Source organism: Littorina saxatilis, linkage group LG8, assembly GCF_037325665.1.
Source record: "Littorina saxatilis isolate snail1 linkage group LG8, US_GU_Lsax_2.0, whole genome shotgun sequence".
Classification (NCBI taxonomy): domain Eukaryota; kingdom Metazoa; phylum Mollusca; class Gastropoda; order Littorinimorpha; family Littorinidae; genus Littorina; species Littorina saxatilis.
Window position 1 is genome coordinate 60864603 of NC_090252.1, and position 25000 is coordinate 60889602.

General features: G+C 44.1%; 2 protein-coding genes and 1 long non-coding RNA gene across 5 annotated transcripts in view; 2 read left to right on the forward strand and 1 right to left on the reverse strand.

Moving 5' to 3' along the window:
- Positions 1-25000, forward strand: part of LOC138974012 (uncharacterized) — a 502416-nt gene that overhangs the window by 149764 nt on the left and 327652 nt on the right. The gene's annotated exons all lie outside the window — the stretch shown is intronic.
- LOC138973997 (uncharacterized) overlaps positions 6843-25000 on the reverse strand; it is a 24495-nt gene continuing 6337 nt past the window's right edge. The window contains exons 2-3 of the long non-coding RNA XR_011458259.1: positions 7914-7982; positions 6843-6941 (exon numbers count right to left, since the gene is read on the reverse strand). This is a non-coding gene — a long non-coding RNA (uncharacterized lncRNA). The remainder of the gene's footprint in view (positions 6942-7913; positions 7983-25000) is intronic.
- Positions 22826-25000, forward strand: part of LOC138973995 (uncharacterized) — a 20614-nt gene continuing 18439 nt past the window's right edge. For both annotated transcript variants that reach the window (XM_070346687.1, XM_070346686.1), the window contains exon 1: positions 22826-23148. The gene's annotated coding sequence lies outside the window, so the exon portion shown is untranslated. The remainder of the gene's footprint in view (positions 23149-25000) is intronic.

Genomic DNA, 25000 nt, shown 5'->3' on the forward strand with positions numbered 1-25000 from the left:
TGACGACCTCGAAGTTTGAAATGGAAGCATGTTAAATGTGTAATTGTAACGTGACACTTTCAAGCTATGACGTCAGTGTCCACATACAAAGAAACCGATGACGCTCACGCTGTCCAATTTGCTTTGTTCGTTCTTCTACGCTGCTGAAAGTGTGACGGAATATAGATGACCAGACAGCAAGGTATGAAGATGGAGATGTGAGAAATTAGTGTTCAAGCGTTGATAATAGTTTCTGAAGATATTGCTTCTTGTAGAGTTGCTTCCTGTCAAAGTCGATTGTCTCTAGGTTTTGTTGTTAGCTTTTTGATTTGTTCTGTTTCTGTGTTTGTTCGACTGCGAGTTTGTTTGTTTTCTGTTTGCATCTGTGTTTGCTTGTGTTTTGTTCTTGTTTCTGGACTGGGTGGCCGACTGGGTGGCCGAGTGGTAACGCACTTGCGCTCAGAAGCGAGAGGTTGTGAGTTTGACCCTGGGTCAGGGCGTTAGCAATTTTCTCCCCCCTTTTCTAACCTAGGTGGTGGGTTCAAGTGCTAGTCTTTCGGATGAGACGAAAAACCGAGGTCCCTTCGTGTACACTACATTGGGGTGTGCACGTAAAAGATCCCACGATTGACAAAAGGGTCTTTCCTGGCAAAATTGTATAAGCATAGATAAAAATGTCCACCAAAATACCCGTGTGACTTGGAATAATAGGCCGTGAAAAGTAGGATATGCGCCGAAATGGCTGCGATCTGCTGGCCGATGTGAATGCGTGACGTATTGTGTAAACAAATTCCATCTCACACGGCATCAATAAATCCCTGCGCCTTGAATATGTGCGCGATATAAATTGCATAAAAAAAAAAATAAATAAAATAAAAAAAATACCTGCGCTTAGAACTGTACCTACGGAATACGCGCGATATAAGCCTCATATTGATTGATTGATTTCTTTTGGTTTGTTTGCTTGTTTGCTTACTGTGTTTTGTGTTCCATTTGTTTGTTTATTTGTTTGTGCTGTGTATTTACTTCGGTATGCCTTTAATATATATATCGTTGTATTTAAACGGAACTGATGATGAAGCCAGATGCAATATAAAAGCAGAAAAATAAACACAAAAACTAACAAAACAAGCAAACAAACACACAAACACGTCAAACAACGAATTAAATTACGTACCCCTGGTTCTTGTTATTCTCAAAACTAACAGCTCGCTTCAGTGAGGTTTCGTACATACTGATAATACCGAAACACATACTTAATTTCAATGTTGTCCTCTTTTGTTTTTGTTTTGTCACAGTTAGCACGTTGATTAGCCTTACCGTTACAACGAAATGAACGTTGACATGTGCACTGTATTCAGTCACAGTCGGATCATCTTTAACAACATATGTATAAGTTACAGCTCCGTCCATACATAGTATCGCGTTGTATTTTGTCGAGACTGGGTCAATAAATATGATGACGTCACGCGAGGCTATGTCGCGAGTGACGTCATTATATTCATTCACCTGTCAAGACAATACCACGCCATACAGTGAATGAATCGGAGCTGTAACGTATATATGGCATGACCAAAGTAAGGAGAATTAGTCATGGGATGTGGACACAAAGCATGGGAAATTCACCATGGACAGAATAATCAACGCAAGCCTAGAAGTTGTATAACTATATTTAGTTTCAGTCTTGGCAAGGCCAGTTTTGTCCAGTTCCAGAAAATACATCATGTATTCATTCACCCTGTCGAGACAAAATACCACGTGATTCCATGGATGAATCGAAGGTGTAACGTGTATATCTCGTGACGCATCAAAGCTAATTTTTGTTTTGAAATGTCTTCACAACGTACAGATAATTTATAACGACATACTTGGCATCACCAGACAGGTACGTATACATACTTTGTTTGTTGTCTGCTACAAATATAGTATTGTTGGTTGACGGAGTGAATAGAAGCTTCAATCGTACCTTCATCAACCGGAATAAATGCTCAATTCGCTGTTATTTCGCCACTGAACAGTGGGTTTTTTTACACCCCCGGTATAGGGGTGTGTATAGGTTTCGGTCCATGTGTTTGTTTCTTTGTTTCTTTGTTTGTGTGTTTGTGTTCGCATATAGATCTCAAGAATGAACGGACCGATCGTCACCAAACTTGGTGAACATGTTCTATACATTCCTGAGACGGTCCTTACAAAATTTGGGACTAGTCAAACACACGGTTAGGGAGTTATTGGTGGATTAAGATTCTACAAGGACTTATAGAGAAACATATTCATGGTCAAAGGGAAATAACCTTCTCAGTTGGTGGCAGTGAGAATGGGTGCAGTGAGAATGGTTATTTCCCTTTGACCAACGGGGGTGTTTTTCCTACCTCGAAGGAATTTCTTGTTCTTTCAGTTTTTGGTTAACATTAAAACGGCAACCCAAACAAGTGTTTCAGCTGTTTCAAGACACCGGTTTAGCTACTACTTTCGAGTTGCTTTTTCCGCAGTCTAAAATGACACCGGAAGCGAAAACAAATTGTCGCGCATATATACTGTCATAACAAGACGTCATGACAAAGTTACGTGCAAAACGAAAGAGACTTTGACGTCATGTGTTTGTTGTTCGGACTTTTCCGTCTGTTCCTGACTGGTCCGTGCAGACTTGACGTGGGTGCCCAAAACGTTTTTGTTCTCTGTTGGCATTGCAGCTATGAAATAATCAGTCTTGTGTCTCAGTCGTGTAGGTACAGAGTTTGTTCTGCAATCGCTGTGTTCGTGTTGATGACGGCTTTGTAAGACAAATCAGCGAATCTATCAGGTGGAAGACATTTCTGTACAAAACACCGAACCCAACAGGAGGCATTGATGTTCTTGCAATTTTCTGAAGAAATAAACTGCATGTGGTTAATGTCATCCGTTTAACGCTTGTCGAAACGAGCCATAAGGCTTTAGCATAAAATATTCCAAGCATTCCTTGGCCATCTGATCACAGATGAGGTCGCAGTTTGTAGGTTGAATCTATGAATAGCACGACCAGAGACAGATCTGCATAGCTGGTACGACCTTCCGGATTATCAACAGCGGGTTCATGGTCGGAATCAAGAGGTCAAATTTGCGTGGCTCCCAGTCATTGTATAACAGATTCTTTGTTCTTGTTTCTGCGGCTGCGCAAGTTATTTGCCTAGGTCATGGCCGAACTTTAGGCCTACGGAGCAATATCGCGGGATATTTGCTCACTATAATAACATAGACAAAGAAGGGAAGTCATACTATGTATTGATAATACTACATGGCTTGCTGTATCGTACCAAATGTACACGATGTTTTTTGTTTTAAATATTGAACTGTGAGCGAAAGCGAGGTGTTCACTATTTGAAAACGCAACGAGTGTAAATATGGTACGCCACAGTAAGCCATGTAGTATTATGTTTATCCTACATAATATCTACTTACGTGTATTTTACTCAAAACGTCCCACAGTCGAGGCGGCGGCATTGTAAGACGTTTCTGTTGTAACCTCGATCTCTTCCATAGCCTCGTGCTTCCTCCGAAAACGGCGTATGGCTGCCTAAATGGCGGGGTAAAAAACGGTCATACACGTAAAATTCCACTCGTGCAAAAAACACGAGTGTACGTGGGAGTTTCAGCCCACGAACGCAGAAGAAGAAGAAGAAGAAGAATAGCCTCGTGCAATCTCTTACGTCAAAGCAAATAAGCGTCACTCAGGAAAGTGTAGCGTTACGTGTCAGTTATAAACATTCATCGAGGGGAATTAGCAAGCGCAATTGTTGTTTTCCGTAATGACGTTTGTCTCGGTGACTTTGGCATCATAAGCAGTGGAAAAAACAGAACCCTGCCATACTTCCTTGACATGACCTCATTTACATGTTACACACACATGTGGTTTAAACGATATTGCTATCTAATGAGTGGTCTTTCTCACGTATGTAGGATACATAACTCTGACGCCATCACTGCCGAGCGTGACCTTACAAGTGATTTTCTTTCACAATTAATGTTATTCATAACAAAACATTAATTAAATCTCAAAAGAACACATTGAAAATTAATTTAGTTCAAAATTAAAGTGCATTCTGTACTGGATTTTTTTCTGATTTTATTGATCTCGCTTTGGAAAGAAGCGTCAAGGTGTGACGTCATGGTTCGATCCCTTTGGTCGATCACTCGGCGTTTGTTTGTTTGTTTGCTTAACGCCCAGCCGACCACGAAGGGCCATATCAGGGCGGTGCTGCTTTGACATATAACGTGCGCCACACACAAGACAGAAGTCGCAGCACAGGCTTCATGTCTCACCCAGTCACATTATTCTGACACCGGACCAACCAGTCCTAGCACTAACCCCATAATGCCAGACGCCAGGCGGAGCAGCCACTAGATTGCCAATTGTAAAGTCTTAGGTATGACCCGACCGGGGTTCGAACCCACGACCTCCCGATCACGGGGCGGACGCCTTACCACTAGGCCACCGTGCCGGTCGATCACTCGGCGTCCTATGCCTGTACCTGTATGGAAACTGCGCAATATATAATCGTTTGCGTGAATTGGTCAAACTTAGACCAGTAACGCAAAGTCTTTTTCGAAATCATCTTTAACTGTCTGTGTAGCTGTCGGCTCTTCAGTTTCAAGTACACTGTGCACCTTAACAAAATTAATCTTGGTGCAGATGCACTGGTTCATATTGTCCTACATGTTTTGTCTGGCAGGTGTCAAAAGCGCGGGCGAGACGTGATGAATGAACCTGTAACATCGCTGTCTCTGTGATCCCACGAGATTCACGAGATTATGTGCGTGACGTGGATTTGGTGACACCGGAAAGACAAGGCTGATTATACTGTTGAATATTCAAAAATCAAAGAGATTATCTTTTGTTTTTGTCGGGGCGGAAAGTGAAATTCAGTCAACAATATGTTGATTTGGTTAAATTCCTGACGTGTGCATCTCATAACTGCATGATATAGGCCTATCCTGTCATTTGATTTACGACATTTGCTGTTTTTGCATTTAGTCATGTTTTGACTACATGTTTTCAGATAGACTTGGAATCAAGACGAGGGTAGTATGGTGCAAGTATGTGTGTTGGAGTGTGTGCGTGCACAGCGATTCCGGACAGATCTTTACGAAATGTTACATATGACTTCCTGCAGATAATATCCCCAGATGTGGTTTTTTCTGATTGTTTTGAAAATTGTCTTTGATGACGTCATTTCCGGCTTTTTGCAAATATAAATTATTGCATTGTAATCCTCATCAACGCTTGACTCCGAAAATATAAAGATACTAGATAAATACCCGCTTCGCCGGGTACGGCTTCGCCGAGAAGAAGTCAGGCCGAATATCCGGCTGTGCCGGGGACCCGGCTTTGCCGGGTGTACGCCAGCTTCGCCGGCGCACCGCACGAAAGAAGGGAGATAAACGCGCAAAACACTGGAGAAGAGTAGTGACCTTCTAAAAATAGTATAACAGGATTATGGATTGAGCGTTGTCGACAGTGACCTTCTAAAAATAGAAACAGGAATATTTTTTCTTTCTTTCTTTATTTGGTGTTTAACGTCGTTTTCAACCATTCAAGGTTATATCGCGACGGAACGGGAATATGGATTGACGCCACACGAAGGAAGGGAGGTAAACGCTGAAAACACTTGGGAAGATAAGCAAGAGTTACTGGAAATGGATCCAGAGAAAAACCAAAATCGGCTCAGCGCTGCGCGCTGAGAGCACGTGTTGAAAATTCTCATCGACCAGATTGTGTCCGGGGTCTCTCTGAATAAGCCCACCAAATTTGAAGCAGATCCATCGAGAACTTTGGCCGTGCATCGCGCACACTAAGACACACAGACACACATACACTAGTCGTATATATATATAGATGTTAACTCAAAACATGTGGTAACAAAACCCAACTATACACACACACACACACACACGCCCGCACGTACGCACACACACACGCACGCACACACAAAAGCACGCACGTACGCACACACACACGCACGCACACACATACACACACACACACATACTTACAGTCAGTCACACACACACCCACACACACACACACCCACACACCCCCCCACACACACACACACATTCACACACACACATACGAGGCAATTATAAAACACAAAGAACCATCCGAAATACATACAGACTGAAAAGAACAGTCTCAGCTAACAACTTTATGCTTCTGACTTTATTTTTTGCACTCAAAACTACGAAGAAGTGGTGTCCTCAATCAGATATTAAAGGTGGTCGTCTACATTTTTGCTTTTTTTCAATAATCTTATGGTTAGATTTGGATACAAAATTATGTCAAGTGATGAATGAACCATGGGGAAAAAAGTTATAGAAAACAAATAATTTATATATGTAAAAAAAAGATTTTATTTTTGGGTAGCGTGACTCATGCTTCCAATATTTTGTTTTCTGTTTGCTGAGAACATGTGATTTGCCTAAAAAATATTGACCAATCAAATTCGTGTGACTATGCTTATAGCCACGCCCAAACAAGTGCAGCAACAGTTTGACACTGGAGCGTTGTCCACGCTTTTTTTCAACGCTCGAAATGCACGGGATTTGAGAGGAGTTTTGCGCTTGGCATTTTCCAAATAAGGATATCCTACTATGAGTACTACGCTGGAATAATACAATGAATTTTCAAACGGCTACACTGGCTTCGTCTTTTCTGATCGAAAGGGGGTGTAGGCCTATTGTTGATATTTGTAGATAATAGACTCTGCATTTTAATGTTCAAATGGCGATTTCGGAATAAAAATGTAGACAAGGACCTTTAACTTGTACTTTAGCTAGTGTGAGAAAGATAACTCAGATTTGTAAAAAAAAAACCAGTCAGACAAAAAAAATTTTCTTTCTTTTTTAGATCGGCGCACTCGCAAGAGTGTCCACGTTCACAAGGCATTTCGGGTGAAGATCAAGTCGCTCACACTGGCATATGTCTGCAACTGTTCCAAAAAGAAAACAAATCATGCCAAAACATTCCAGAATGTTCACACGCATTCATTGTAGCGGTATTGATATAAGAGGGTTATAATGGACAAATAAATACATATATGAATACATAATTAAAATACAAAATGAATACATACATACATACATAAATACTAATTGTCTTTAATGACACCAACAGCTTTGTCGATTGGGTTAAATCAACATAAAAATAAGTGTTCGAACGCGCTGAGAGTGCGTTATTTAAGCATAACACAGCTTTGCTATCACAGTGACAATATATACCGGTGGTAATCTAAAACGTTTCGCTTTTCATATCTACCATTGATAGAGCTAGAGCCCAATCATGACACAGCTGTATACACTGTTACATACCACGGTTGTTTAACTTTTAGGTTTGATATAAACATAAACAAAAAAACAAATACGGTGCTAGCGTGTTTAAAGCCATATGTACTCGATGACTATACACGCTAATTGCTTTACCAACAGCTGGAGACAGACTAAATTAAGTTCCCTGCAAAATATTGTGGTCTAGGACCCCTTAAATGTTGAGATATTTGAATTTTCATTTTGATCTGGATCGTCCTATTTATAGATTTGGCAACACATGTAACGTTGATGCAAGGGAGAGAACACCGCGGCTTTGTTGACATCCTCACTTTTTCAGAGGCTAGAACAAGCTGTAATGCATGTATTATGGTCCGCGCATGGTGACGTATCGTCATTATATGGTCTTATGGTGCGTTTGACATCGATTGTGGGCAAACTACACTTTGTAAACACGGGAGTGCGTTAGTATGCCTTTAACGAAGACGATACGAATAACAAAGAACGACGTTTTGACAACTGGTGTCTTCCCCAGGCACAACACATAGAACAACAGAAGACAGACGACAGAACAGAAAGAACAACTACAGATTAACGATTACAATTATAAATTAACTTTTAAGTTTGAGCTTATTTACCCGATGCAGAATAGTCCTTGAATATCCATTGACCTCTTTCTGAGCCTCGCACAGGACTTGAGACGGTCCCTACGAAGAGAAGTAAGTCATGTAGAATGGCGGGGGCCCAAGGACTGTTATGCCGGGGTGGAAGTAGAGATAAGCGCCTACTTCCCAAGAAATGCTCCAAATGGCTTCGTGTCTCCAAACACCTCTGACAGTCAAATCCAGCTCCTGGCCTTCACGTGGCGGGCCCTGTCTTCGACTAACAGGAGAAGGGATGCAGGCGGGTCACTGGCGCCTTAAAACCAGCTGCTTCGGGCAGATGGGGCTCGTTAACCTTGGATGGTCGCTCATCTAGGAGAAGGACAACTCCGATTTCAAAACCCGCACTGCCTTGTGTGCGCCTTGGGAAAGGCAAAGGCTACGAGAAGGAAAACTTCGACGTCAAACCCGGGTAGAGTGGACTCGACAGCCCAGCAAGGCAGCTACTCTTGGGGAGGAGGCAACCCTGAGTAAGAACCTCAACCACCGAAGACGGAAGACAGCAGCCAACTTGGCGTGGGGAGAAAATCGGCTGTCTACGCTCCCACGATAATATGGCCGTACAATTATCCTTGGATCGATGTGGTGTCGTCCTGGTGTCCCGCAGCCAGGGTAGGACGGCACCGGGCCTCCAGCCTCAAGGAGGTCCAACTTCAGCGACTGACTGCGGTTCTGACCCTCTTCCTTTGACCGGGGGAGGGCAGAATAGAGCTACCGGTCAACAACTTCGCATCATGCATTGGAATGCAGAAGGGGTGCGACAGAAGAAACTTGAACTGCAACAGTTCCTCAAATCACAACAAATAGACATATGTTGCATCCAAGAGACCCATCTCAACAGCTCCCATAGATTCTCTGTAAGAGGATATGAAACACATCGATTTGACCGGGAAAACAGACCAAAAGGTGGAGTCCTAACTCTGGTAAAAACCAACCTGTCTTCCATAGAGGTGCAAAGATCAGAAGATGCTGACATGGAATTCATCACCGTGAAGCTCATTCTCCCAGAAAGAAACCTGACCATTTGCAACCTCTACAGTCCGCCCAACAAGATGATGCAACTTCACTGTCTTCGACCTGGCACTGAAGACTGGATTGTAGTTGGCGACTTCAACAGCCACTCCCCCAGCTGGGGTTATCCAAGTCTGGATGCAAAAGGCGAAGAAGTGGAAGACTGGCTCATCGAAAACCAGCTGGTCCTTGTCAACAAGCCTGATGATCCCCCAACCTTCTATTCCAGAGTGTGGAAGAAGACCAGCACACCTGATCTTGCCATAGCCACTGACAACGTGCACAAGATCACGAAGAGAGAGGTCAGCGAGCAACTTGGAGGCAGCGACCACAGACCCACAATCCTGACCATTGCCAAGCAGGTCATCCCCAGCACAGGGAAACTGCCGCCCAGTTGGAACTACAAGAAAGCCAACTGGATGCTCTTCAGCCAACTCACTGACCTCTACACAAAGTCCATCACCTTCGATAGGCACAGTGTCGACAGGAACGCCTCCATGTTCAACTCCGCCATACTCCAGGCAGCGAAAAAGTCCATTCCAAGAGGCAGGCGGCGTGACTACAAACCGTACTGGAACAACGCCCTGGAAGAGTTGCACAAGAAGCTGAGCGAAGCGAGAGAAAACATGGAGAAGGACCCCACACCTGAAAATGTGGCGCGACACTCGCAGATAAGGACAGACTTTGACAAAGAAAAGCAGCGCCAAACCCAGAACAGCTGGAGAGAGAAAACGGCCTCCTTAAACATGGAGAAAGACACTCAAAAGCTATGGCAGCTGACCAAGACACTGAACGAGGACAACTCTGGGAGGAGGAAGGTCACCCTCCACACTAACACCGGAGATGTCACAGGCAAAACAGCCGCAAATGTCTTCGCCAAAGCTTTTGAGGCAGATAGTACAGTGACGGTCCCTGCTGACAGACTGAAGGATGTCAGAAGCCAGACTCGAGCTGCACTTCACAACACAGCAAGTACTGATTTGGACCCATGCATGACCGAACGTCTGATCCTCCGTGAGCTGGAAGAAGCACTGAGAAAGCTGAAGCAGAAGAAGGCCCCAGGCCCTGATGGCATCTCCAACGACATGTTGAAGCACCTCGGCCCTGGTGCAAAGCGATTCCTTCTGTCCATCTACAACCAGAGCTGGTCGACAGGCACTGTGCCTACGAGTTGGAAAGTCGCCCTTATAAGACCCATCCCGAAGAAAGGAAAGGATAAGCGTGACCCATCCAGCTATCGACCCATCAGCCTACTCAGTTGCGTTGGAAAGCTTCTGGAAAGGATCGTGAACAAGAGACTGTTGTCGCTTCTTGAGTCCAGATCTTTCCTTGCACCCACCCAAACAGGCTACCGGCAACATCGCAGCACCGAAGACCAGCTTGCCCTCTTGACGCAGGAGATTGAAGATGCCTTCCAAGAGAAAAAGAAGGTCCTGGCAGTGTTCTTTGATCTGTCCCGGGCCTTTGACACAGTCTGGAAGGAAGGGCTGCTACTGAAGCTTTTGCATGCGGGCGTCCATGGCAAGATGTTCAAGTGGCTGAGTGATTTCCTCTTCAACAGAACAGCAAGAGTGATGGTAGACGGGACGACCAGCAACCTCGTGAAGCTGAGAGAGGGTGTCCCACAAGGCGGAGTGATCTCCCCTACCCTCTTCCTCGTCTACATAAATGACATCACAACAACGGTGCCAAAACATGTCTCGAACACCCTGCATGCGGATGACTTTGCAGTCTGGTGTGCAGAAGAACACACCTCCACAGCAACACACCGTATCCAGAACACCATCAATAGCGTGTCCAGCTGGTCAGAACACTGGGCATTACAGCTGAACACTACCAAGACGGTCAGCACTCTCTTCTCACTCTCCACCTCCAAGGAAAAGGTCCTGCTGAAACTGAAAGACCAAGCAGTCCCACAGGTTGACACGCCAACGTTTCTGGGAGTCACCCTGGACACACGTCTGACGTGGAAGCCGCAGATTGAAGCGACAGAAGGAAGAGCGATGAAGAAGCTCTCGCTCATGAAGAAATTGGCAGGAACCCAGTGGGGCGCAAACTCTGGCATTCTGAAACAGGTCTACACAGGCGCTGTCAGACCGGTCATGGAATACGCCTCCTCAACATGGACCACTGCCTCCAAAACCAACAAAGGAAAGCTGGACAAAGTCCAGAACATGGGGCTAAGGATCATCCTCGGTGCCATGAAAAGTACACCCATCCAAGAAATGGAGAAAACAGCAGACCTGGAACCACTCGAGGACAGACGAGAGTACAAAGCTGTCCTCCAGGGAGAGAAGATGAAGAGACTGACCACTCACCCACTTCACCAAAACCTCAACAAGGGCACCAAGAACAGGCTGAAACGAAAGAGCCTCAAACATCAGGTCAAGGACCTCCAAACGGAGTATGCTGAAGCTCTGGAAGCTGACCCCAGCTGCTGTGAGACACTCGTCTCAGACGTCTGGGCCCCACGCAAGAGCTTCCATGAAGTCAGAACAGATGTACCAGGACTGACAGCAAAGGGCGAACAGTCACCACATGTCCAGAAGGCCCTCGCCATGGAGATGATTCAGGACCGCTACCCACATAGCACCTGGACTCACGTCTACACAGACGGCTCCTCAGAGAACGCCGTAAGGAATGGAGGCAGTGGCGTCTACATCCGTCGCCCAAACGGGACCACCACCTCCCTCTCCGTCCCAGCTGGTGACCTGAGCTCGAACTACAGGGCCGAGCTCCACGCCCTCATCACTGCAGCAGAGCACGCAGCAGGGGAAGACCGCAGTCGGCAAAACATCGTCCTCCTCACTGACTCCCTGTCCGCCCTCCAGTCCCTTCTGTTTGGCCCCACTGATCTCCCCACCAGGCAACTCGACAACTGCCTCAGCACCCTGTCTCAACACAACAAGGTGGTGCTCCAGTGGATACCGGCTCATGTCGGCATTGCCGGCAATGAAGAAGCGGACAGGCTGGCAAAAGGAGGTGCGAGACTTCCCCAACCACACAACTCCACCTCGTACAAAGAAGCCAAGACTCTTCTACAACGGAAGAAGAAAGAAAACTGGAAAAAGAGAAACGGAGACTACAACCCACAGGAAGACCCCATCAACAAACTAGACCGGAGAAGCCAAACCACCATTTTCCGTCTAAGGACAGGGCACTGTGGACTGAAGAAACACCTCAAGAGACTGGGCCTTGCGGATGACGCACACTGTGAATGTGGCTCGGAAGAGCAAACTCCGGAGCACATTCTCCAGAACTGCCCCCATCTAGAGACAATACGCCAGAAGTTCTGGCAAGAAGAGACCAGTGTTGGAGCCAAACTCTGGGGTCCTGCCGACGAACTGCGCAAGACTGCGGACTTCCTGGCAGCCACTGGTCTGAGGATCTAGCACGGCCACCAACATCGAACGCAGAAGAAGAAGAAGAATGTAGAATGGCGGAAACAGCAACATATGTGTTACGGTTACATGCATGCACAAGAACTTTGAATGGAATCACAAGGGCACGTAACACCACGTATACTTTTGAGGCAAAGACAGTCAAACAGGAGTTAGTGTGGGCTAAAACGAATGGCACAATGCAAATTTGCTTTCGTGAAATCTTTTATTTGTAGGATGTACTAGGAGCCAACTGTAGTAAGACCCAATCATAATTGTGACCCTCCACCACAGAATGAGTCGGATGTCACCTCACGCGGTTCTGCGCTAGGCTCAATATAAGTCCGGGGGGTGTCTGGTAACAGTGTGACGGTCACCTTGGTCACAGGCTTATAACTCAAAAAGAGTTCGCTCTTTTCTAAAACGGGTTTCACCATTGGATAGAGCTTCAAAATCTCTTTAAGAAAATGTAAAAACATAAAAATCATGCAAAGGTGACATGCGACTCATTCCGTGGGGGAGGGTCACAATTTTGGTTAAATAGCTCTCTAAAACTCAAAGGTGCCAGCTCAATAGAGCAGCTACTGTCAAAGGGGTGTGACAGAGTGACGCAATAGTCCCCCCCCCCCAACAAAAAAATGCAATCATGGATGTAAGAAAGCAACACAGGAACAAATACATGGAAACAGACAGACAGACAGACGGACGGCCGGACGGACGGACAGACGGACAGACAGACAGGCAAACAGACGGACATACGGACAGACAGACAAACAGACAGACAGACAGACAGACAAACAGACGGACAGACAGAAAAACGGACATACAGACAAACAGACAGACATACAGACAGGCAGACGGACAGACAGACAGACGGACAGACAGACAGGCAAACAGACGGACATACGGACAGACAGACAAACAGACAGACAGACAGACAGACAGACGGAGATACAGTAAGACACACAAACACACAGGCAGACAATTTGACAGGCAGACAGACAAACAACCAGACAAACACACAGACAGACATAAACAAATACAGACAGGGAGACAGATAGACAGACATACAGATAGACAGACAGACAGGCAGACTCCGCCATTAGGCATTTATGTAGTGAAACTACAGGAGAAGCTACTGGAAGGGTATCTATCATGTGTTAGAGAGTACACACTCTCAGACCATCGGAAACCATTGCCACGGTAACGTAAACAAAACTGCCGATCTCGTTTTTTGAGTTAGGCACTTTATCTGTATGATACAGGAAGACTTGTTTTGAGAATGTCAAAGTATGTAGAAGCTTTGTGTGTTGTTATGTAGTTTTGCTGATTGCAAATGTTGCTGTCAGCTCTTTATCTCATGTTATTCTAGCTGTCACCGCTCGAGATAGGCAGTTTGCAACTTATAACTAAAATGAGATAGGCAGATTGATCAGAAAGCACAGAAAATTGTTTCTCAAAACATAACAAAAACAAGTCGCGTAAAGCGAAATTACTACATTTAGTCAAGCTGTGGAACTCACAGAATGAAACGGAACGCACTGATTTTTTTCACAATGACCGTGGTTCACCGCTCGTGAAAAACGCAGTGAAACTGACGAGCCTGTTTAGCGCGGTAGTGGTTTCGCTGTGCTGCATAGCACGCTTTTCTGTGCCTCTCTTCGTTATAACTTTCTGAGCGTGTTTTTAATCCAAACATATCATATATATATGTTTTTGGAATCAGGAACCGATAAGGAATAAGATGAAATTGTTTTTAAATCGATTTCGGAAATTTAATTTTGATCATAATTTTTATATTTCTAATTTACATAGCTTGTGTTTAATCCGAATATAACATATTTATATGTTTTTGGAATCAGACAATGATGAAGAATAAGATGAACGTAATTTTGGATCGTTTTATATCAAAAAAAGTGTAGTTACAATTTTCAGATTTTTAATGACCAAAGTCATTAATCAATGTGTTAGCCACCAAGCTGAAATGCAAAACCAAAGTCCGGCCTTTGTCGAAGATTGCTTTACAAAAATTTCAATCAATTTGATTGAAAAAATGAGGGTGTGACAGTGCCGCCTCAACTTTTACAAAAAGCCGGATATCAATCAATCAATATGAGGCTTATATCGCGCGTATTCGGTGGGTACAGTTCTAAGCGCAGGGATTTTTTTTTTCTTTTTCTTTTTAAATTTCATATCGCGCACATATTAAAGGCGCAGGGATTTATTTATGCCGTGTGAGATGGATTTTTTTTACACAATACATCACGCATTCACATCGGCCAGCAGATCGCAGCCATTTCGGCGCATATCCTACTTTTCACGGCCTATTATTTCAAGTCACACGGGTATTTTGGTGGACATTTTTATATATATATATGCCTATACAATTTTGCCAGGAAAGACCCTTTTGTCAATCGTGGGATCTTTAACGTGCACACCCCAATGTAGTGTACACGAAGGGACCTCGGTTTTTCGTCTCATCCGAAAGACTAGCGTAGAGACGTCATATACTGATATGACGGCATCAAAGACAATTATCGAAAACAATAAAAAAAATGTATGGGGATATCATACCCAGGAACTCTCATGTAAAATTTCATAAAGATCAGTCCAGTAGTTTACTCTGAATCGCTCCACACACACACACCCACACACACACACACACACACACACACACACACACACACGCGCACGCACACGCACACACACATACACCACGACCCTCGTCTCGATTCCCCCTCTATGTTAAAACATTTTGTCAAAACTTGACTAAATGTAATGACATACCGTGGCAATGATCTTATGAGCGTGACGACATGATTCGTATTTGAGAGAGTTCAACTGGTCTCTACCCTTTTACCATCTGTTATTGTTTACGAATCTGTCTCAGATTTGCATCGTCTCAGTATGCCGAACAAAAGTACAAAGACACGAAACAAAATAAGGAGGCATAACGTACGAGGCACAGGCACTGACAATTCTGTTCAATATATTTAATTTTTCTTCTACTTATTCTCCTTCGTTCATGGGCAAACACTCCTACGTTTTTTTTGTTTACGTGTATGACCGTTTTAATCCCGCCATTCAGGCAGCATACACCGATTTCGGGGGAAACATGCAGGGTATTTTTGTGTTTCTATAACCCGACCAAACTCTAACATGGATTACAGGATCGTTTTCGTGTGCACTTGGTCTTGTGCTTGCGCTTACACACGAAGGGGGATAAGTCACTAGCAGATCTGCACATAGGCCTAAGTTGACCTGGGAGATCGGACAAATCTCCACACTTAACCCACCAGGCGGCTGGGGCCGGGATTCCAACTCATGACCTTCTGATTAGGAGGCCGATGTTTTACCACTCCACCACTGCACCCGTCAGATTTCACGTTTAAAACCTCCATTGAAGAAAGACGAATCGAGCGTACAAGGAAGCTGTCCTCACTGACACCAAAATAAACTGGATAACATTTCGTTATAAGGGAAGGAACTGCCTAACTGTTAATTCGCCGTTTTGCAGCAGTTGTATCCCTTGCCTGGGTTACGTATTGGCAATAGCTGCTATGTTGGCGTAGACATAATTGTGTGTGTGCGTGTGTGTGTGTGTGTGTGTGTGTGTGTGTGTGTGTGTGTGTGTGTGTCTGTGTCTGTCTGTCTGTCTGTCTGTCTGTCTGTCTGGCTGTGTGATGTTGGTTAGATGTCGGGTTTTTCTTGTCTCGAGAACGCAATGGTCATCCAAGACCAACTCAGTTTCGATCTGGTTATCTGTTTTGTTCTTAGCCAACACTAATAATCTCTTTAACAACTGTTCCCATATAGGGATAATTCCAGTCAACGGTATGTAACTCCCCTATGTGGGAGTGGGATAGAGATCCCTTTTCAACCAACTGATAATCTCTCGCATATACACTACCCCTGAAGTACAAGACAGTTTCACAATCACTCAACTTTACTGTACAATCATCCCACAAACAATACTAATAAGCAAATCACATATACAACAAAACACACACACACAAAATACTGAAGTCTAGAATCAGGAGAAAAAAAAAACAAGTCGCGTAAGGCAAAAATACAATATTTAGTCAAGTAGCTGTCGAACTCACAGAATGAAACTGAACGCAACGCAACGCAGCAAGACCGTATACTCGTAGCATCGTCACTCCACCGCCCGTGGCAAAGGCAGTGCTCGTGGAATTGAAGAGCGGGGTATTCGTTGCGCTGAGAAGGATAGCACGCTTTTCTGTACCTCTCTTCGTTTTAACTTTCTGAGCGTGTTTTTAATCCAAACATATCATATTTATATATTTTTGGAATCAGGAACCGACAAGGAATAAGATGAAAGTGTTTTTAAATTGATTTCGAAAAAAAATATTTGATAATAATTTTTATATATTTAATTTTCAGAGCTTGTTTTTAATCCGAATATAACATATTTATATGTTTTTGGAATCAGCAAATGATGGAGAATAAGATAAACGTAAATTTGGATCGTTTTATAAATTTTTATTTTTTTTTACAATTTTCAGATTTTTAATGACCAAAGTCATTAATTAATTTTTAAGCCACCAAGCTGAAATGCAATACCGAACCCCGGGCTTCGTCGAAGAGTACTTGACCAAAATTTCAACCAATTTGGTTGAAAAATGAGGGCGTGACAGTGCCGCCTCAACTTTCACGAAAAGCCGGATATGACGTCATCAAAGACATTTATCAAAAAAATGAAAAAAACGTTCGGGGATTTCATACCCAGGAACTCTCATGTCAAATTTCATAAAGATCGGTCCAGTAGTTTAGTCTGAATCGCTCTACACACACACACAGACAGACAGACAGACGCACATACACCACGACCCTCGTTTCGATTCCCCCTCGATGTTAAAATATTTAGTCAAAACTTGACTAAATATAACAATTCTGGAACAACAACAAAAATATAACAATCTTGAAAACAATCCCAGAAAAATCTAAGTACCCCCCAAGTGTGTCAGTAATGCAAACAAGTACAGACGCCAAGCCTCTTCCAATAGACTGCTTCGCCACCTGCAATACAAGAATGGACTAAATAGGCTCCACCTGCAACGCAAGATTAGACTGAATATGCAATCAGCAAAATTTCAAGCAAACATGGCAATCCCATAAATCAACAAGTCATAAACAAGATGACTACAAGAAAAGAAACCATGAATGTTCAGTCTTTCTTGATTCGGCGTAACTTAATCAATCACACTGACTGTAATTATCGACAGTCCATAGTTCCGCACAGTTTCACACTAAGTGAAGGCGATGACGACTATTCGGTTGGTGTACACTGTTCTTGTTTAGTCTTGGCAAGATCAATTCTTGCGATTACACACACCAGGCACAAAGGTGAAGCAAACCATGAGAAGTACTGATATTGCTGGATACAAAGATAAAGTTTCAGCTAGGCAAAAGATATACCAGCCAGGACACAACACCAGACTGCGTGAAGTAAGACCGGGCAGGAAGCTTGGCGGAAGTAGTGTCGAACAACCACCACCGTGCTTCTGACCCAACTGAAGACAACACGCTGTCCCAGGCGTTACCGCACTCAGTACACCAACTCAGCGGTCGCAGCCCTGAAGCCTGGTAACCATCTCTCCCAGCAAAACTCAATAACGGGCACTTGCTGCCCGAGGAAAATTCGACACTCAGCCCTACGTTTCACGGAACACGTCAAGCGAAACCCCACGCAGTCAAACAAGACTGACAGTGGTAGGCCATCAGAGACACAATCGAGCGTCCACTGATTTGGTCAGAGGGAAGGAGCCCGAACAAGCATGTGTGTGGCCTTTTTATACTAGGATCATAATACCGGAATCTACTCAAACGACCGGGAACGATCCCAATAACAGAAAACAACCCCAACAAGACTAGAATTTACGCAGTTACTTCCCCTACACCGTAAACTCGCAATGTTCAATCAGTTCATTTTGTGACACGGCACAGTGACGTAGCACTGGAACACTACAAAAACGTCACCAAAACGCCACTGCACAAAGTCCTATCCTAGATTCTTGAAAATGTGATCAATGTTTCACCAGTTTGTTAGTAAAAATAAATGCAAGGGGTGGGGAAACATCTCAGTCGGTAGCGGTGTTGGCTTCATAACCAGTTGTCTCGATTGGCGAGAGTTTAATCCTCACATTCGGCGAAGGATTTATTTCTCGGATTGTGCAGACTCTCTTCGGTGTCCGAACACCCCTCTGAGCACGTATGCGCACGATAAAGAAACACAGTTCACAGCGAAAGTCCCAGGGCCTGGAAACATGAATACAGGCATACAGGAAACACATGTTTAAATGGGTAGCGCCGTAAGAACAGGCTGGAGGAGTTGTGTCGACAGATGAGTGTGCGCAGCCCCACCTGTGACGCCTGACATGGTGAACGATACTTTTCGTCAACTAACGTTTCTTCGAACTATCGCAGAAAATGGTAAACTATAACCTTTGTCAGCTGACGCGTTTTGGAACTATCGCATACATGATGAACGATAACCTTCATCAACTGACGTGTCTTGGAACCATCGCAGACATGGTGGGCGACAGACGGACGAACGTAACGACACGCGTTAACGAATGTACACACGCACTAACATTCACAGACGAACGCACATTTTAGTATAAAAGTTGCAGGGCGATCTGTGTACATTGCAAATACAAACTGCAACACGTGCAACATCTTATGAAAAAGACGAAGAGAGTACACGACCTGTGTGGACAACTACGTGAACATCAACGCCAGAGTTAATTGGCTTTTGTTACTTACACTGGTTTTGAAAGAATGTGTTTCTGGAATCTGAGGAATATTTGGGTATGACGTCACAGGTCCTTGACCACGCCTACCATCAAAAATTGCGTTTTTTGACTGCATGATTCACTTTCAACCGACGAAACAGTGACTTAAACTGAATTATATTTTAAATGTTTTACATCCGAGCAGAAGAAAGACTGATCTTCAAATACACGTATCTTTCTGACCAAAAAACTGCTGTTTAACATCTGGGCTATACCACTGAAATAATATCCTTAACTTGTTGTGCTCAGTGTACTTTATTTAATTGTGATATATAAGCCATTCGTCAAAGCAGATTAAAACGGTTGGATTGAGGAAGTCAACCCTACATTCTAGCAAAAGCATGCACAGTGCGTGCCATACAGGGCTGAAACGATTCGCATTACATAAGCAAACCCACTGACCATTGGAGCATAGCACCGTCTAAAAAGACTACCAGACACAGTATTTAGATTTCATTTTCATTTTCATTTTCATTACTTTATTGTCCCATCGCTGGGTAATTCGGGTCGCTTCCTCCCAGTGGAAAGCTAGCAGCAACGGAGTCGCGCTACCCAGGTGTCTGCGTGTTTATGTGTATTCAGCCACCTGCACTTATGGGAGAATGACCAAGGTCTTTTACGTGCCATTGTGATGACACGGGGGTGGGACATGGCTTCCGTCTCTGGGTCTGCACATAACGTTGACCCGTGTCCGTAGAAAAATAGATCGCTCAAACACTATTTCTAAATCCTTTCTCGTGTGTGTTGTCATCTTTCAACACCCTACATGAACCCTACCTCTCGGCTCAATTTCAAATACAATCTAAAGGAACACTCAGTGGCAAAAGGTGGGACGAACATTATGACTGGCGCAAAAAGGCGTCACAGTGAGAATTACAGTCTAGAATGCACACTCTAAACACAGCCGTTTTCAATTTGAGTAACTGAGCGCTCAAGCATTTAGTGTATGATATTCCTGGTGTGTGGTATTCCTGGTGTGTGGTATTCCTGGTGTATGGTATTCCTGGTGTATGGTATTCCTGGTGTGTGTGGTATTCCTGGTGTGTGGTATTCCTGGTGTGTGGTATTCCTGGTGTGTGGTATTCCTGGTGTGTGGTATTCCTGGTGTATGGTATTCCTGTTGTGTGGTATTCCTGGTGTATGGTATTCCTGGTGTGTGGTATTCCTGGTGTGTGGTATTCCTGATGCATGGTATTCCTGGTGTGTGGTATTCCTGTTGTATGGTATTCCTGGTGTATGGTATTCCTGTTGTGTGGTATTCCTGGTGTATGGTATTCCTGGTGTGTGGTATTCCTGTTGTGTGATATTCCTGGTGTGTGGTATTCCTGGTGTGTGGCCACACAATTACAACCTCAAACCTGAACGGTTTAGCTCTTGGGGCGATGATAGACAATTCAATTGCTAGACGCGGGAAAAGATGTTAGCAATGTTTGAGTTAAGTTATGTACAGATTTACAATTAACGTGGTATTCTCGACTAACACCTACGCAAATACAGTGGAGTGCTTTAAATATGTTTGCTAGAGGTGTATGTTTCTTTTAAGTGTATCAATATATGTACAAAGGGTACAATTAAAATCATTAGTTCACAAGTATAATTCAGATGGGCAATAATGGTGTCGGTGGACCAACGGGCGGACCAACGGACAGTCGGACAGAGGGACAAAGAGCCGTATAGTGGTTCAACAATGACTGAGAAGATCAATAATCAATTAAAAATCGGCCGTGTAAAACTACCTATATTTTAACACCAACAAAGTATAACTATTGAACATTGAATTCACACGTGCCACGTCAGTGACGCGCTAGTGCCACGTCTGTGACGCTACGTATTAACCGCTTGTCGGAAGGCTACATTTGATATTTGTAATTTATTTTATATTTCAGAAAGTATGATATGTCTTGACTATGATCTAACAAAATCACATGATTTAGTTGGCTAATCTCATAGAATTTTAGAATTTCGCTTAGTGAGCGAAATGCAGGTGAGCATTTTTGCCACGTCAGTGACGTTTTTTTTTAAACTCAAGTTAAGTACCCTTAGCTTGTTTTATCTTAACATTTTTCACCTTGGGTAGGAAGGTTGTCATGTTTGGGGAAATCGGCTCTGCACACATTTGAGTTAATCAAAGCATCATGAACATTACTGTTATGGCAAGTAATGTCTGATCTGTTGTGCGAATGCCACGTAAGTGACGCTGGAATTGCCCTATACTGACTTGTCACTTCAAGCGATCAGCGAGACGGCCGCGATTAATCGGCACAGCTTTTGTAAAATGCCTCAGTGGGTTTCGTTTCATTCTGTGAGTTCAACAGATTGACTGAATGTATTAATTTCGCCTCACGCGACTTGTTCATGCATTGTCTTTTATTTTCTTTCTTGTCTGCTAAGGCTCCCATCACAGAGCTCTACGTCCTCACAAAGACCATGCCGATCAATTCAATCTGAAAAAAAGTTATTAAATCGGGTTTGTTGAAGATTACTTTACCAAATTGTCAAGCTATTTGATCAAAAACTGAGGCCGCCTTAACTTTCACAAACATCCGGATATGACGTCATCAAATACATTTATCGAAGACAAGAAAAAACTGTCTTGGGATATCATACCCAGGATATTTCATGTGAAGTTTCATGAAAATCGGTTCCGTAGTATTCTCGGAATCGCTCTACACATTCACACACACAACGTGGCAGACACACACAGACACACACACACACACACACACACACACACCCATACACGCACGCATACACACACACTCACACACACATACACCACGACCCTCGTCTCAAATTCCCGTCTATGTTAAAACATTTAGTAATAACTTGACTAAATGTAAAAACAACAGCATTACGACTGTACTGCGCCACGACCAGGCTACGCTTGTTTTGTGCAGTTCAAAATAAGCGTTGGGAGAGCGTCGTGCAGCTTCGCGACCTAGCAGATCCCACCCCGACCACACCTCGCTCATGGAGATCCTTCCACGTTTGGCCCAATCTCTCTCTCTCTCTCTCTCTCTCTCTCTCTCTCTCTCTCTCTCTCTCTCTCTCTCTCTCTCTCTCTCTCTCTCTCTCTCTCTCTCTCTCTCTCTCTCTCTCTCCCTCCCTCCCTCCCTCTCTCCCTCCCTCCCTCCCTCCCTCTCTCTCTCTCCCTCCCTCTCTCTCTCTCTCTCTCTCTACACACACACACACCCACACACACACACACACACACACACACACACACACACAGATATATATTTAAATGTTATCACTTTGTTTTGCTGGAGATTTTAAAAATACACATACAAGTATCAAGTATCTCATGAGACTGGGAGTGTCTGCAGAAGGCTTTCAAAACTACGCGATAAATACTCTTCTTGTACAGGGGGAAACCGCTACCCCGGGGAATTGATAACGGGAATAAAACTTGATACGTGGGGGATATAAGGACAGCAGGGGGGGGGGGGGGCGAAAAAAGGAGAACGAAAGGAGAGGAGAAGAGCCAACAGCGAAGTGGCCGACTGCACGCGCTCAAACCCGATAATACAATCACGCCCTCCCCCTTGAATGGGTCGCTCTGTATACATACAGTATCACATTATCACGGAAACGCTTTACGGCATGTTTTGACCTGAAGGGACTCAAACCCACGCTGCTTTTTCAGGTCAACGATTGAGAAAAAAAGAGCAGGAAGTGGCGGAGACTATTAATTTTGAGGGCACAGTGGGGAATAGCGAAGTGGTGAGAACAGGGTGTGTGTGAGTGTGTTTGCTTTTCGCCTTCCCGGGACTTGTGCATGTCACTTTTTTCAAGAGGAACAAGAATCAAGTAAAATCATTTTCAAAATGAGAAATAAATAAAGAAGACGAAATAGAAAACCCCGGCGAGAAAGCCGGGAGTGACAACAAGTGAAGAAATTTGACGTGCAGTTTAGTTGTCCGGGTTTGTCCTTCAGTCTTCGCAGGATTTGTACATCAACGTCATATGTATTGTGTGCAAGCAGGTGACAAGTCATTGAAGCAGGTAAAACCATCATTTGTTGCTTGTGTGTATGTTTGCTTTTCGCTCGATTCTGTTTCTGCAAAACTTGCACATAATCGTAGGCTACACAGTACACAATTGTGACCCTCCACCACGAAATGAGTCGCATGTCACCTCGCGCGGTTCTGCGCTAGGCTTAAAATAAGTCCGGGGAGTGTCTGGTAACAGTGTGAGGGTCACCTTAGTCACAGGCTTATAACTCAAACAGTTTTCGCTCTTTTCTAAAACGGTTTTCACCACTGGATAGAGCATAAAAACCTCTTTAGGAAAATGTACAAATATGAAAATCATGCAAAGGTGACATGCGACTCATTCCGTGGTGGAGGGTCACAATTATGTTTGCGGAAAGAGAGGGGCGTGGTCTAAATTTGCCGGTGTGAGCCAGTTTGTGGTTAGCTGTCACTTCATGTTCTTTCTGCCTGCACTGGCTGCACAGTTTGTGGTTAGCTGTCACTTCATGTTCTGTCTGTCTGCACTGGCTGCACAGTTTGTGGTTAGCTGTCACTTCATGTTCTGTCTGTCTGCACTGACTGCACAGTTTGTGGTTAGCTGTCACTTCATTGTTCTTTCTGTCTGCACTGGCTGCACAGTTTGTGGTTAGCTGTCACTTCATGTTCTTTCTGCCTGCACTGGCTGCACAGTTTGTGGTTAGCTGTCACTTCATGTTCTTTCTGTCTGCACTGACTGCACAGTTTGTGGTTAGCTGTCACTTCATGTTCTTTCTGCCTGCACTGGCTGCACAGTTTGTGGTTAGCTGTCACTTCATGTTCTTTCTGTCTGCACTGGCTGCACAGTTTGTGGTTAGCTGTCACTTCATGTTCTTTCTGCCTGCACTGGCTGCACAGTTTGTGGTTAGCTGTCACTTCATGTTCTTTCTCCCTGCACTGACTGCACAGTTTGTGGTTAGCTGTCACTTCATGTTCTTTCTGCCTGCACTGACTGCACAGTTTGTGGTTAGCTGTCACTTCATGTTCTTTCTGCCTGCACTGGCTGCACAGTTTGTGGTTAGCTGTCACTTCATGTTCTTTCTCCCTGCACTGACTGCACAGTTTGTGGTTAGCTGTCACTTCATGTTCTTTCTCCCTGCACTGGCTGCACAGTTTGTGGTTAGCTGTCACTTCATGTTCTTTCTGTCTGCACTGACTGCACAGTTTGTGGTTAGCTGTCACTTCATGTTCTTTCTCCCTGCACTGGCTGCACAGTTTCGGAACGTACACATAAAGCATCATGTTTCATGACAAAACTATAATGCGTACACAGAACACACGCTGAGAAATGTGCAATAAGCAAAACGGACACGTTTCGTGAAGAAAACAAGTGCGATTGCGAGAACACACACGAAACTGTGCAATCAGTGCAGACAGACAGAACATGAAGTGACAGCTAACCACAAAACACAAACTCCTCTCTGTGCTGTTAGATTGCACTGTTGTCATCATAATAATCGATTGTTCTGTTTTCAGTAAATTGCACAATAAGGGTGTAATTATGTCATCATTCCACTCGTAGACTTTGAATTGATACGATATTACAAGACAATGAAGTTATACCGACTTGAGTTCTCTGTGGCAATAAAGACAATCCTCGTTTAAACAATAATTATCAATGCAGTTTAAAAACATGTTCACCAAATTACCAAAGAGCCGGTACAGATATATTATGATATGTGGATCTTGCAAAACAGTATGCTTGCGCTAACTATCATTTGAGTTGAATGTTACATTCAGTGCTGCTCAGGCCATTGTGCCCCCCCCCCCGTTCCCCTAACCTCCCACAACCCTCACATGTGTACTTTTTAACCGTATGCATACGTTTGTACAAGCTGACTGTTGAA